The following is a 14,969-nucleotide window of genomic DNA, read 5'->3' as shown; positions in this document are numbered from 1 at the left end:
CCCAAAGCTTGCGACGCAGTTTCCAAGATGTGGGGATCTGCACTCAGCACTGGCACACTTCTGGAGACATCCCTCTGCCCTGCTGAGATGATGTCCTTCTCTTAAGGCAATGCTGGGTTTCAGCTCTGTCTGCAAGTGCAATAGGGAAGTTTAAGCGTGGCTCTGCTGTAGCAATCCCTCTTCATGCTATGTATTCTAAATGTTACCCTGAAATCAAAACAGCTGAGAAAGCTCCCTTTTCACAGGGCAGCGGTGTAAAGCTTTTGCTGCGCATTACTGTTTCTTAAATGGAACAATGTTGGCTGAAAATCCCCTGAACTTGAGAGTCAGGAAGCCACAGCTTTCTTTGCCAGAGGAGTCATTTAGAGGAAGAAACATGCCCAAACAGCTCATACGCTTTCCAGGGGTGGCCTGGGGCTATATCACCCAAGTAAAAGGGAAGCATGGCTGTTGTGAATCCCTGTGATCATAAGCACCTCTTGCTTTTAAAAGCTCTGTCTTCTAAAAGATAGAGCCACAAATGTTCAAATCTCAGCCAGGGTGTGTGGGAATCTGACAATGAGCTTGGTGAGGGCAGTAATGGGATCACTTCTTAGTCTCACAGTTCCCCCCCACTCTGGCTGGCAAAAAGGAACAAAAGTGCTTTCCATGGCCATGATCCCGCGTACTGACAGTAGGTTGCAGCCGTGCAAGGGTCATTCGTCCTGGTGTCCGATTCCCAACACCAGCCTCTCCCTGCAGCTCTACCCCGGTACTAGTTCTTTGTTCTGCACCATATCCGCAGCTGTAAACCAGGGGAATTCAGGTCCTGCACTTCTCAAGCTCCAGGACCCACCAGCCCAGGGATACTTCAGCATTTAATGAGCTGCCTTCTCCTTTGACAGGCATGTCTCCAGACAGGACAGTTTTGACTAGACCAAATATATTTACATATGTTTCTGATTAGGATCCGCCCCGTTGTCCCTGCATTGCTTTATGCTGTGTTACACAGGGTCAGCTTCTCTATCTACATGTAGCATAAGGTAATTATCAATGACAGGGCGCAAAGCCCCAGGGCAACACGTGACTCAGATCAGATGTCCATGGACAGCTGTTTGCTTGTCACCTAGGTGACATGCAAATAACATGTCAAGTTTCCACCTGTGCAGAGTTTTGACTTTATCTTGCTAAGTTGTTTGTTCTTCCTTTAATGGCCAGCACAGTCAGAGGGCCAGGATGGCCACAAGGCTTTTCCAGGAGATGCATCCGTGTTACCATCAGCCTGATGCTCAGAGCCAGCTGGCCTGCCAAGGAGCGTGTGAGACCTGAAGGTGCTCTGGGATATGGCAGCCATTAAAAAAAAAAAAAATTGCTGTTACTAGCAAGTCACCATGGGTGAGCTGCTATGGGTCAGTGCCAGTGCTGTGCTGATGGTTATGCTGAGGGAGGCTGTGGGCTCTCTCATTTCCTGCAGACATGCAGAGAGCTAAGGCTCATATGCCCCTTGTGGGAGAAGTAGCCACGGGGTCCTCATCCTCCAGACAAGGCTGGGACCCCTCTCCCACTGAAACCATGGGCAGTTCAGTGTTCAGAGTTGTTGGGGTACAACTTTTTCCTGCCACACATTGAGTACCCTTCATCCCTGCTGTCTGCCTTGGCAGCAGTGTCTGAATGTGCTGTAGTAGGTTGGCTTTTTCTTCCTCATTTTGCAGTGTGTTGTCAGAGGTCTGCTCAGAAACACTGGCCCACATGCAAAGGTCAGACTTTACCTAAGCTTTCATGGGCAGAGTTCATCCTGAGAAAGGGATATTGTGGAACTGCTCGCCAACTGCAGGCATGTTCATGTTAGCCCTAAGCAATCCAGAACAGCCTAGGTACCACCTTAAGCTGCACCAGCTATAAGTTGCCTTAAAGAAACTGTGTATTACATGACCTGTAACAAACAGGTACTTGCCTTCTCAATTTCCATCCCTCAGATGGGAAATAGGAAGCACAAAACAATTCTAGGACTTGTTGTAGGTCCTCCAGAGAGAGGAGATGCACTCACCTTTGCAGACTCCTGCCCTGCACATCGCCAGTGCTACCTCCACTAACTTCACACACCAAAGCCAGAAACCACAGGCTACCTATAGAAATAGAAGCACTAAAAATGAGGAGAACCCATCCCAGAGCAGGAAGGGTCCAAGGCCAGCCTGCAGAATGAGTTCAAAAGAGTTATCAGCGTGGAGGAACAACACAAGGGACTGAAGCAGGTGATCTGACTCCAGCTGGGCTAGAGGGCTAGCCAATCCCACTCTCCAGCAAGGGGTATCTCTGCAGTGGGGAAAGATTTTCCATTTCTTTTCTGCGCTGTGATACTCAGCTGCCCTTGCATTTTGCAGGTGCACTCAGCTGAGACTTGTCCCAGAGCCTTGCATTCAGAGCACATAAAAGCTTATGCCTCCCCCTGCGCCCGCGTGTCACAACAGTGTCAGCCCATGTCACCGATCAGAAGTGAACAACAACAGGGCTATTGCACAGCCCCCCAGCACGGTTCTGGGCTGCCAGCCACTGAAAGGAGCCTTGAAAACATGACTGAATGAGGCACTTCTAAAGGAAAGCTTCAATACAGGCTTTTAGTTTAGCATTTGCAATATTTTGCTTGTAAAACAGTGTTCTTGAAAGAGTGCATCTGACTTACTCAAAACAGTAATTTCTCTAAACTTCTCCAGGCTGAAAAGCTTCTTCTAGTCTTACACAAGCATGAAGAGAATCATAATTTGGCCTGGATCCTTCTCCCCTCAGGACCAGCCAAGCTGCCTGCTGTACATCAGACTGTAACAGAGGGGCATTTGGATCTCTTGTAACCCACCACCTGGTAGCTGTTGAAATGATCCCATTTCCTTCCATTTACTATTTGCTTTTTTTAAAAAAAAAAAAATTCAGTCATCTAGTCAGATTAAGTGGTTCAGAGAATTTCTTAGCAGTCAAAAAAATGCTGCTAAAAATGCTAAAATGCTTTTGGCTGTGTCCTGTCAAACTAAATCCAAGCCTCATCAATTTTCAGCAAGTCTCTGAGAATACATTCAATTGATACGAAATCAAACAGACAAGGACGTTTTGCTGGAGCCAGTCAGTTTTGCTGAGGGTAAATCACACCCAGCTCTAACCCACAGCCACGCTCTCCAGCCAGCACAGCTACTCTGGAGTAACACAACCAAGCACACACACACACAAAAATGTGTTATCCCCCATTAGGCTGTCCAGTAACAGTCTTTTTATAAAATCATGGTTACACAACAGCTGCCTTCAGGAAAGAAAAGGCCCTGTGCTGAAGGTAAGTAGTCTAAAGGCAACTTCAGTCTAGGACTTACGCTCTTTGAGGGATGTTTTGCCTTTGTAAGGAAAAAATGACTGATCCAGTAAACTGAAATACAATCATTTTAACCTGTTAAATGATTAGGAGAGAAGCCAGGCTTCTTCTAGGGTTTAACATGACCCTCTAAAACATGCAATATGTCATACATCTCCTTGCCTACCTGGATTTTACCTGAACCTAGGCACCATCTTTTGCCTAAGATGAAGCATGGACCCAGTTTTTCTCAGGGTAGTGACGTAGCCTGTGTGCCGATGCATCAGTGAGAGGAGCTAAGCGTGCCACGTTCACAGAGAGAAGGGGAGGTACGCGGGGCAGGGCACGGTGCTGTGGAGTCAGGTCCTGGCTCCTACATTGCAAGGGGCAGCATGCCTGCAAGTAGAGCACCTGGCTCCATCCTCCAAACACACAGACCAAGCAGGACAATTTTGATCAAAGCAAACCCAACAAACCAAACATGGGAAGGCAAGGGGACCCAACCTGTCAGCAGGGGCTCGCCAACCCCTCACCACTCAAAACCACCAGGATCCTGCTTTCTGCCATCCCCATACATCCCCCAACAACAGCCACTACACAAACCCAAAGCCCCCTCCAGAAGGTCATACCTTGCCAGGAAGCCTTCATATGAGTCCTCAATTTGAGCAGAGGAGGCAGGGCCCAGCAGGAAGGATTACCACATCCAGAGACCTCTGGATGCAAGCAAGCAGACCAGAAGGGCACATGCACACTCTCAAAGCTATGGGTCTGGGACAGCCCCTCCCCACAGAGCCCTCCATGCTGGGGGGAGGCCACCTGCCCCTTTCCACCATGTGTGTGGGCCCTGGCAGGGCAAGGAGACATGCAGACACCACCAACCACAAAGCAGCCTGAACAGCCAGCTATGTGCTGAAGGGCAATTAAATTCCTCATTAGCTGTAATTAGCAGGCACCTGACACCCCTTAACAGAAGCCCAGCAGCAGAGGGGCCTCTGCCTGGCAGGAGAGGGCCAGTGGGAAGTCAGTTTTTGTGGCTTGTTTTATCAGCCCCCTCTTCTCCGTGCTCCCCACGACTGTGCTGGGGTCTCACCAGAGGCAGCACCTGTGAGCACCAGCCTGATCCACAGCCCACCAGAGCCAGCCAGGGACTCCCGCTGATTTCGGCATGCTGTGGATCAGACCTTCACTGGCCAGGCTGGAAATAACAGCCCAGGAGAGCCAAGCCTTGGGCTGAGCTACAGCCACCAGCACGAGCTGCTCTGAGGGCTGGGGACTGTGTGCTACTAACTGAACCAAGAGCAACTCCTGTTAATTATCCCACCGCTCCTGCTTGGGGCTTCTGCCCTCTACAAATGAACAAAATAAGGTCTACGAAAGTCTCCTTCCCTGGGTGAGATCTCTTGCCAACTCTCTCATCCAGACAAAATCTTCAAGCAGCAGGAACTTCATCTCATACCCCAAGGTGGATAAAGGGTTAACCTGGGCAGGGAGACCTGCCAACACTTCTCTTGTGGCCAGACGAGTTATCTGTTACACTGCTGGTCCTCAGCAAATCAAGTGGGTCAGGCAATAAAATCTTTCCAACTTCACGGCCAGAAGGAAAGGGGTCCCTAAGTGGGCCACTGACCTTTTGGTACAACTTGGTCGCTTCAGCATGTGTGGGTGGCAAACTGCTTCGTCTCCACAAGGCTGTTCATGTGTGTGGTCTAAAGGACCTCGACTATTTTTCAAGGCAAAATAATCCCGGGGATGAAGGAAACCAAGAGGCAGGGAACAATCAAAGAGAAGAGAGGAAAAACTTGCAAGTACACACCCCTGTTCTCGCTTCACTTTGAATTAGGCTCTGCTAACTGGGTGAAGACTACAGTATTGCACTGTTTCTCCCCGTGATTTCCATGCTCTCACCAGGCTGGTGCAGCCGCCGACAGCGAGCGCAGAGAAGCAAGCGGGAGCAGGTGGCAGGGCAGACAGGCACGTTGGGTGGCTGTGCCAGAACTGCTTGGATAATTTTTGTTGAACAGACAGTAAGACAAATGTTCACTCTGCTTTTTGCAGGGGAAAGGCTCTGGATCCTCTTGAAAGCCTGTCCCATCAGCCACCAACCTATTTATTGTATGTCCACATCTTTTGATTAGTTCTTAAGTGCCTGGCCTTCACTTAGCAGCACATGAGCTTCCTGCAAGCCTTAATGCATTTATCTTCACAGATAAATATGAGAAGGGAAGAGCTACTAACTCCCTTGGATGGAACAGATCTTTTGATGCAGATCTCTTAAATCCTAGGCTAGCCATTAAACCCCTCCAGTGTTTACTGGTCTCCAACTGGTTCTTTAGGTCATTCATTATTTATAGTATGTGCCTGGCTGTATGGTATTTCATTACCTCTGGAGGAGGATGGCCAACACAAAGAGTCGGGAATCCCCGTGTCCTCCTTAGCCTCAGAGACACTGCAGGACTTCAGACTCTTTGGAGCTAATCCCATGCTCTTTTAACTCATTTGTAGAGTTACTCTTTACAAGAGAGGAAAGGATCAGTCAATGTGATGTCCTATATTTTCACTTTGTTACTGTCATACTGAGCCTGCAATCTGAATGTACAGAAAAGCTTATAGAAAGCAATGTACCATTAAAAATAATAATGCTATTATTTCTAGTTCAAATTTAATCTCCAGCTGTGGTTCTTGCCGTGACTCCACAAGAGTAAAAAGCCCTTCACAACTGGGTAAGCTCTTCCCATGAAGGCACCTACCAGTTTGCGCAAGGGTCCTCTCTTTTTTTCTTGATGTGCTAAGTAGCCCGAGCTCTCCAATTCCCATACTGCAAAGCAATCACAAATTCTCAGATCATTTTTGGAGAGTGTGTGTGTGTGTGTGGTTTTCCACTGCAGCCTCTCTAATTTTTCAGTTTCTTTGAAAGTATGCCCCATTTTAAAATGTCCACAACAAAAGTTTGGAAGGGGAGGCAATATCTTTTATTAGACTAAATGACATAGCTGGAAAAACTAGACAAGCCTTCAGTTACTGAAGACTTTTGCCTAATGAAAGGTACTACTTTTCTCTGGTGTCCTTGCCTTGCTTGTAGCCTTAAACCACCTCATCTTCAGCAATTCCAGTACCACAAAGTAAGCATAGAATCCTAGAAAGGCTGGACATTTAATTTGTACTTCCACAAAACAGCATTATTATGAGGACTGCACTGCCTGGGCTGGTTTGTTGTTTTAGGATAACTCACCAGTACTAGGCAGCTCCTATTTCTTAAACATAAATCACCACTAAACCCATTTGTTTGAGTTCAAAACCAACAATGGCGTACTTGAATTGCAATAAATTAGTTACGTAGGGTAGCACAGAGAATCACCAAAACCTACATTAAGTCAAGGGGGATATAGTAAATATTTTGATAAGCTGTTGTCAGAGCACAAGGCAGCTACTTTTAAGCTATATCTTTAATCTCTGTCTGGCTACAGATAATGGGTGAGCTCCCTCTGCCTCTTCCTGATTTTTCTTCTCCTCAGTCTTTGAAAGTTAGGATTGGGGTAAAACATCCTCCCACCTTCAGGCAGGTTTTGAGATACAGCTGCCCAGGATGTAGAGTGGTTACCTGAGCTGGGATCCTGCAGTTCTCTTTCCCACCAGCTAATGCAGTACCTGGGGAACAACCTAATGCCAAAATATCACATGTATGGAGAAAAAAAAAATTCAGGAAAGCATCACTCCTAAAGAGAATGAGGCAGACTGTAAATCTATCTAGCTCAGACTCCCCTACAGCTGGGAAGGTCTCTCGCTTCAGATTCCCTCCATCAGTCTTTTCGGCATCGGCCTGTCACCACAGAAAGCTGCTGACAGATGGCCCCGATTCACACAGCCATGCAGGAAATCCCGATAAACCATTATCACTGTGCAGGAATTCATCTCACAGACAGGCATCCTTGCCCACCGGTGTCTGCAGTTTAATACACTGAAGACGCATCATCATTGTAGCTGCAACTTATTTATCTAGTTAAAAAAAAGTGAAAAAATCAGCAGCAGCATGAAGCACACTCTGCCTTATTCAATAATGCTAGTGGCATCAGCTTGTGCTGGAGGGCTAGGAATGGTTGGTTCTTTCCCTCAGAAAAAAATAGACTTTGGAGAAGGTCATAAAGTTGCAGTCAGAGTAGATCTGCCCTGTGGTCCGTCTTGCCCAGCTCCTTGTTCCCAAGAGCAGCCTGGACCTGGCAAAGCAGCTGTGAGATCATCCCTCAGTAGATGCCACTCAGTAGTAAGGATTTCTCTACCTGCCCCCATAACCATCCCAGCAGACTTGCAGGAATACAGCCCCGTCCACCGCAGGTGCCCTGGTACCAGTGAAAGAGAATGCATACTGCCATTTCTGTTCCTGCACAGCAGGGGAGATAAGTTGTACCAATAGAAAAGGCATCACATTCTCACCACTAAAGCTGAGTTGATGTAACTACTTTGGCTTAAACACAAAATTACATCTATCCTTACAGCATTGTACTAACCAAACTTTTATGAGGAGACCAGAACATAGAGAGTAGCCCATTGAAAAACAGTCTAATAGTCCAAAGAGTAAAAAAAATTATATTCTGGAACAATTATTTACACACTGCCCCAAACCCACATCCTTAGACCCGTTAAGGAAAGAATGTTTATTTTACAGTTAAAGAAAGATACCAGAAAATACAAAAAGGTATTTCAGACATTAAATGAAAGCATTCCTGAATGGTGAAAACCATTGTGTACAGAAAGGGCACAGAGAAGGACCCTTTGAGAAACCTGAATAAGAAAATAAATCTCCCTTTATTTGCCTTGCAGACACTTTTTTTGATGTCAGCTCAACATTTCTTTGAAACCTTCACCATCCAGTTGCATAGTGCAAAAGGGAAACAGAGATGTTTATTTATCAGCAGAGAATCGCGAGCCAGTCTCTGCCCAGGACAGGCTCTGTCCTCCTTACAGCTGCTGCAATGACAAATACATCTCCTAACCATGGATAACAGAACTACACAGGATAAGGAGCCCCAGCAGCCATATGCAAACCCCATCTGGATCTGGGGCGCCCAGAGGGACAGTGTGAAAATATTCACAGCAAGGGCAAAATGGCTTGAAATTGCATTTGTCATCTTCTATTCTTTATGAACATAGAAATATCCATTTTTTCCTGTTCCCTTCCCCAGGATGGTGGGAAAAATCACCATATTTCCTGAATGAGTGGAAAAAAGACCATTTGGAGTTAAAAATGAGCTTGCAATGCAAAGCTAAAAAGACAAGGTTTTATCATGTATACTTTCAGTGCAAAAGCAGCCTTCCTGTTAAATTCCTTGGTAATTTCATAATGTGAGAGTCACCCAACACAAAAGCACTGAAAAATAAGTTAACTCCTTGACTGTCAAGAGGCCACAGCCTATGACAAGATCAGTATTTTCTCTTCTCAGCCCCTAGCTCCAGCCTTCATGATACATGAACCATGCTGAGAAATAAACTCCCTCCACAGTGCACTCCTCTCCGGGGTCTGAAGCCATGAGCACAGGGACCACGGGTGAGAGGTTTGTGCTGCCAGCACCTGGTAGTGGGACAGGGGCTGGGATCTCACACAGGCTGCTCTCAGACAGCAAACAATCTCCGGCATGAGCTGGATTTGGGCTGGTTCCTAGAAAGAAAAAATTTGAGCCGCTTGGTTACTGTGTTTGGATTTTGTTCCAATGTGTCTTCACTGGTAGTGGATATGTTTCGATGTGCGCTCATGAACTAGTCTCCCTCCTCCTGGGGAATTGAATGCCTGAATGCATAATTTTCCTTTTAGCCAAAAAATGTAATTTCCTATTGTCACCAGTGCCAGCATTTTTTGTTAATGCTTTAAAGAGAGCCTTACCCCTCTCGTACATCACTGTGTTCTTAACAATCTCTCCCCAGTTAATAGTTTTATATAGTAGATGGGGAAACTAAACCAGGTAGTAGATCAAGGCCATCAAGAGAGTCTCCTAGCCCCCAGGAACCTCTGGGCACTGCTCCTGGGATTACACTTGGGGCAGATGCAGTGAGGGGCCGGGAGAAGCAAAGGGCACAGCCTGGGATAAGAGCACATGGCTGCAGCCTGTGGCCCGAAGCAGAAGCTGCAGACCATTGCATCGTTTGTACACCATGAGAGAGCAAATCCTATCATTCCAGCAGGTGCTGGCCCTCCTGTGACCATGTCTTAGGTGGCTTCAGACGGACCCTCTGTGCTGAAGCAGTGATTTCTCTGCCAGGAAAGTCCTGATCCAAACGTTAATGCCTTCAGCCAGCTCCTTGTTTTCAGAGAATAGTTTCAGGAAAACAAGATGCCCAGTTTACAAACTCAAACTGTTTTGTGCAGATGATCTCTGAAACAAAAACTAAATACATCTCCCCTAAGATGACCTATTAATATTGATCCAGACTCTGAGCAAATAAATGAATGTATTTCTACTGTTTGGATGGCTAAATATTTCCAATTAAGAGCGTTACGAACAACGTATAATATGTTTGCTTTGGAGGGAGGCTAAGGATTTAAAGCTCATGTTAGAAACATTAGCTGCTGTCACTAATGTGACTTGCTGACTTGAGCGTTTATTTTTTCTGATTTTTTCCCCCATTCCCTCCAATTTTTCAATTAAAACTTAATCGCCTGCCCGCTCACTCACTGCAGAAGTGATAGGGAGATTATAAGCTATCATAAAACCTTCTCTGGTCTCGTATTTCTCTCTGGCAACCCAGAGAAAAGGTCACTTCTAGTACTGCCCTACACACTAAGCCACACTTTTATTGCAGTCTTGTGGCTTAAGCACTTGCTTTAGGAATGTACATTGGGTGCTGGACGGTGTGTTCACGTCCCACCTTTCTTCAGCTTTGCCTGGGTGTCTTCTAGTGAACTGCGTTGGCATCTCATCAGCAGAAGTCAAGACCCAGCATGTACAAGAAGTACGTACTTCTTGTACCTTCCTCTGACTTGGGTATGTTGATCTGGTTTTATGGCTTATTTCCATATGTTGAATCAAATTCGGGTTGTCTCTGCATATGTGAGATGAGCAAAGAATAGCAGACCTGTTTCCCAGCTGAGCAGCTGTCGAGTAAAGAGACATTTCTGCAAAGATGATTACCTTGCTATTGAAAGCAGTCTGAGCGTGGACAGCGCACCACCTTACCTGCGAGGAGACAATAACAGCCTAGTGCTATTGCATTCATTTCCTTAAATAAACCTGTAGCTCTGAAATGGGCAAGGACTTGTTTAAGCTTGTAACCAGAGCAGTGGCTGGAGGGAAGCTATAAAGGGAGTTTGTATATATGTGCAATGATAGCAGCAAAAGAAGAGATTAGATAAACAGAAGATCATTTACAGCATCATGTGCCTCACAAACCTCTCCTGGCAGGAGATGTATTACAGCCACTCCAAAACAATTAGCTGGGCTGACAAGCAGGGAATATTCACTGGGGGTAGGTAGCAAGGGTGATTTGTCTTTGAGACCCCTAGGCTATCAGAAGAGCAGAGGCCAGGGTTTTCCTGGACTCTTTTATGGCCAGCTGTTTGTTTATAAGAATTAATTTATTCTTCCTGGTGGGTTTGGTGCATTTACCATGCTAAAAGAGCTGTTGTGAGTGTCATATTGTTATGGGAGGAGCCAGGTAGAAAAGATGAAATTGGTTTCCCTGGTTTACTGAGTGAGGTGGAGGTCAGTAGCTTGGATCTACCTTGTGCAGACAGAGCAACAGGGCCTGGAAACCACGTAGCAATCCTTTGCACAGACACATGGGGCCTGAGCTGCCATCCCTGAGCATGCTTTCACTCCCCCTGCCTCCAAACGGGGGCATAAATGCTCCTGAAACAAGATTTTCACTTTGTACTGCTGTAAATGCAAAGAATCATTCACCTGCAAGGATCTTTTCTCCCAAGGTGCTGAATGTGGGAATTGGCTCAAGGCTTTTCAATAGTACGGGGAAAATTCCCCTTTCATCTGCATTTTTGGGGATGGAAAAATTTATAGATGCAGCAGAGGTGGTCTGAGATAGAAGTGTAAGGAACCAGCGGGGCTTTGAGCCCCTAGGAAATGTTTCAGAGTTGCTCTTTGCTCCTTCAGCTCCCACCTATTCCATACAACCCTAAAAGCAGCCCTATGGAACTCTTGCCATTCTCACTGGCTGGAACTTCACATACCTGGGAAAACCCCAGACAGCAACCAACTACGCAAACTATACCGCAAAGAAGCAAAGTGAGGCACAGAGCTTGGAGTGTCTGCGGTGCCCTGGAGAAGATCGCAGACCTGCTGGCAGAGCCATGGAGGCCTGGTGCCCACCGCCCATGATCCTTCCCATGGTCCTGGTTAGCTGCTGGCTCTGTTGGGGGTGTGGGTGAGGCAGCATTACCTGAATTGCAGATTCATGAGTACAGCTGCTCTGTGTCTTTGTGAAAAATATTACTTGCCACCGTTTTTTACAGATAGTAGACTGTTTTCATCCATATCCTTTTGACATTCCTGAGGATTGCCCAGATAGCCAGATGAAAAATGTTTGCAACCACTTTTCATATCTGATTGCTTTTCCTCATTTGAGCCTGGTCTCTTAGAGCCCATGGCATTGTGCCCATTTCTGATTGGGAGGCTGAAAGATTTTTAAAAGGAGAAAAGTAAACAGCAGATAATAATAATATAACCTTTCTGCCAGGTGGTGGTAGCAGTAGGAACAGGCAGTCAGACAGTGTCTAGAGTTTCCATTTAATATAACTGAAATAAATGGTTCTAGCCTCCACCTAATACCTTGCCCTCTAGAGTTTTAGGAATGCAGACTGTAAATCCCTGATCACCTTTAATGCCTGTTATTTTCTGAGCCCAGAGTTTATGTTACTCATCAACTGACTGAACTAAAACCCTTCTAAGAACTCCAGGCTTCTTGGTGAAAATCCTCTTAGACCCCACCTGCTAAAGAATCCAGTGCCACTTCCTTCAAATGGTAGTGAGGCACCTATTGACCTCTGCCTTTCTTCCCTTGTAGGACTCTCTGGCCACTACTACCACCTACTAGAGACCACCTTAGTAAAGGAGTAACTATAATAGAAAAAAGATCCTGTGCAACTTCCTCCTTCAAAACAGACTCATGACTTGTCCATGGTCATGATGCTGGTCAATGAGGTAGCCATCTAGTGCAGCCACTAGTCCCACCAGTCTCATTTAGGCTTCCCATTGCCCTCTGGAGGAGCTTGGTTGATAGGTAGACAGTGGAGAAAGCAAAATTTTGGCAGAGAAAACATGCAAAGATCTCACTGCTTGGCTGGAGGGCTGCGTTCCTGTATGAGCGCATCCACTCAGCATCCTGGCAGAGGGACCTATGAGAGACGTGTTTCCCATGTGAAGAAAAACAACAGGGATTGCAGTGCTCGATGGTGACCTCTTAAAGCCCAGTGCTATCCAGCAGCAATACCTCAGCGTTTGGGGCCTTACCACCATGGAGGAGAGCGTGACCATCCATCTCTGAGCAGGCGTCACCACACAGAGGAGTTTTATTTGGGAACCAGAAATTCTCACTGTGGTTTGGGAAAGGATTTTCCTTCACTGTCCTCATTCCAGAGCTACAGGCAATCTTTTAGATAGACTGGATCCATGCCACAGCGTGCCTTGAAGATTTAGTCTGAAACTTGTACTTCATTCTCATGAGCAAAGTTACCCAAATATGGCCTGTGTCTGGTGTTCAGCAGTCTTGAATTTCTTTATCCTAAGTGGCTCTCATCCTGACAAAAATGGAAAGGTAGCCCTGTCTACACGTTAGATATCATGGGAAAATATTCTAAACTTTAGCTGCTTCCTTAATCTCCCACCAGCCAATATTTTTCAAGAGTTAATGAAATAATGACAGAAAATCCATTAATAGGTAAAAAAATCTTATATGGAGTTCCAGATGGATGGCTTTTTTTTTTCTTTCTCATGGACCAAACTCACATTCAGCGTTTGTGATACAGAAGAAATATTGTCCATGACACCTCAATAGCAGATTTTGCAAGGAAACTGTCAGGAGAGACTGGACTTTCCATAACGGCCTCCCACCTCCCTGCTGTGACTTGAACAGATCAACTCTGTTTCCAAAAGCAATAAGCCACTTTATTGATCCCAAAGCTTAAAGATGCTTTTATAAGTCTAAGCAACTCGTTTCTTTTAATACAATACAGAGTGGAAGAAGATCATGCTCTCAGGATCAGCAGAGGAGCCAAAGCAGAGGTTGCCTCCTTGCTGTATCAGGCTATCACTGTCTTCTCCAATGCCCTATCCAGAGCTGACCTGGTTTTCACATGCTCGGCTGCCCCCCTGGGTGGAAGATCCCAAACCCATACAGGCAACCATGCCCTGTACCCATGAAGAGGGTAACAATATTTGAGACACCTGTTTGAAGGAAAACATCTCCTTTGGGCACCTGCACACATGTTCCTTGGTGTGGGGATCCCATGGTTTGTGATGGACACCTGCTGCTTGAGATCACTGATGCCTCACTGAGGCTCATTGCCTCAGATTCAGTTATGACATTGATGTGACTATTGTACTTTCTTAGCACTGTTATAGCAGTAGTCTCAGAGCTGAGTTTGCTGAATTTTACACATGTATGGTTATTCCATTTGAAAAAATCCACTGAAAATGTTCATAAAAAGATCTTTGCTGCTTTTTGCATTTGCAGCAGGACCACTAAGTCAGAGAACAAAGATACTCAACTAAGGTATCTAAAGGCACTTTAAAGGCTCAGTTTCTGAACAAATGCCTCTGTCCTTCATTTTCTCCACATTACAGATGTCAGCAGATGGAGGAAAAGACAAGGTGGTTGTGCTCCTGTACCCTGGGCTGCAGAGGAGAATCTCAGCAGCATTTGGTACCTGCTGACATTTCTGGGGCTGGAGGCTTCATGCCCCAGTGAATTGTATCTCTGGCAAAACAGAAGACAATTGAAGCATGTACAGGGCTACAGCTTTATTTGTGAGGCTACAAGTGAGAAAAACCCACAGGGTGAAAGGAGATTTTAAAAAATGAAGACTGATTGTTGGCCCAGGCAGAGTTTCTACAAAGACTTTTAAGTGTCTGAGTCCCATTGTCTATAGATGATCCAGATCTTAAGCATAGTAGCATCTGGGGATTAAAAAAATACATTCACTTATGGATCTGCAAAAGTTTGGGTCAGGAGTTCAGACCATTGGAAAAAATATCTTCTCCCTGGGAGGAAAAGAAAAACCCAAAGACCTCATTGATTTTGGGATAGAGGCTGGGTAGTCCACATTTCTTTGGAGGCTTGTTCAGCCCTTTAATTTATACAGCCACACTTTACCACACATGTCAGAGGTACCTCCCTGGTAAACTCTTCTCCTTCCTGGCCTTTCAAGTGCAGGATCTCACCTGCTTGGATGTCTCTGAGTGATGCTCATAGGAAAACAACCCTTGAAATGCCAAACAGATGTGAAAATGCATCTGAGGAGGAATGTATGGGTGGTACCCATCTGTCATCATCCCTTTCACCATCTCATCTCCTCTCCTTTCATCTGGTGCCCACCTCTGCCAAGCTACAGGCCGGGGAGCTAGGTGAAATGCGTGACAGAGCCCTGTTTAACCTGACTTCTGTTTCTGCAGTGTGAGATCTCCACTGGTCTTTACCTGGCTCTGTGAAATTCAGCTTCATT

This window comes from Grus americana, chromosome 7 (assembly GCF_028858705.1).
Source record: "Grus americana isolate bGruAme1 chromosome 7, bGruAme1.mat, whole genome shotgun sequence".
In the NCBI taxonomy this organism is placed as follows: Eukaryota; Metazoa; Chordata; class Aves; order Gruiformes; family Gruidae; genus Grus; species Grus americana.
Note: the sequence above shows the minus strand (reverse complement) of the source record.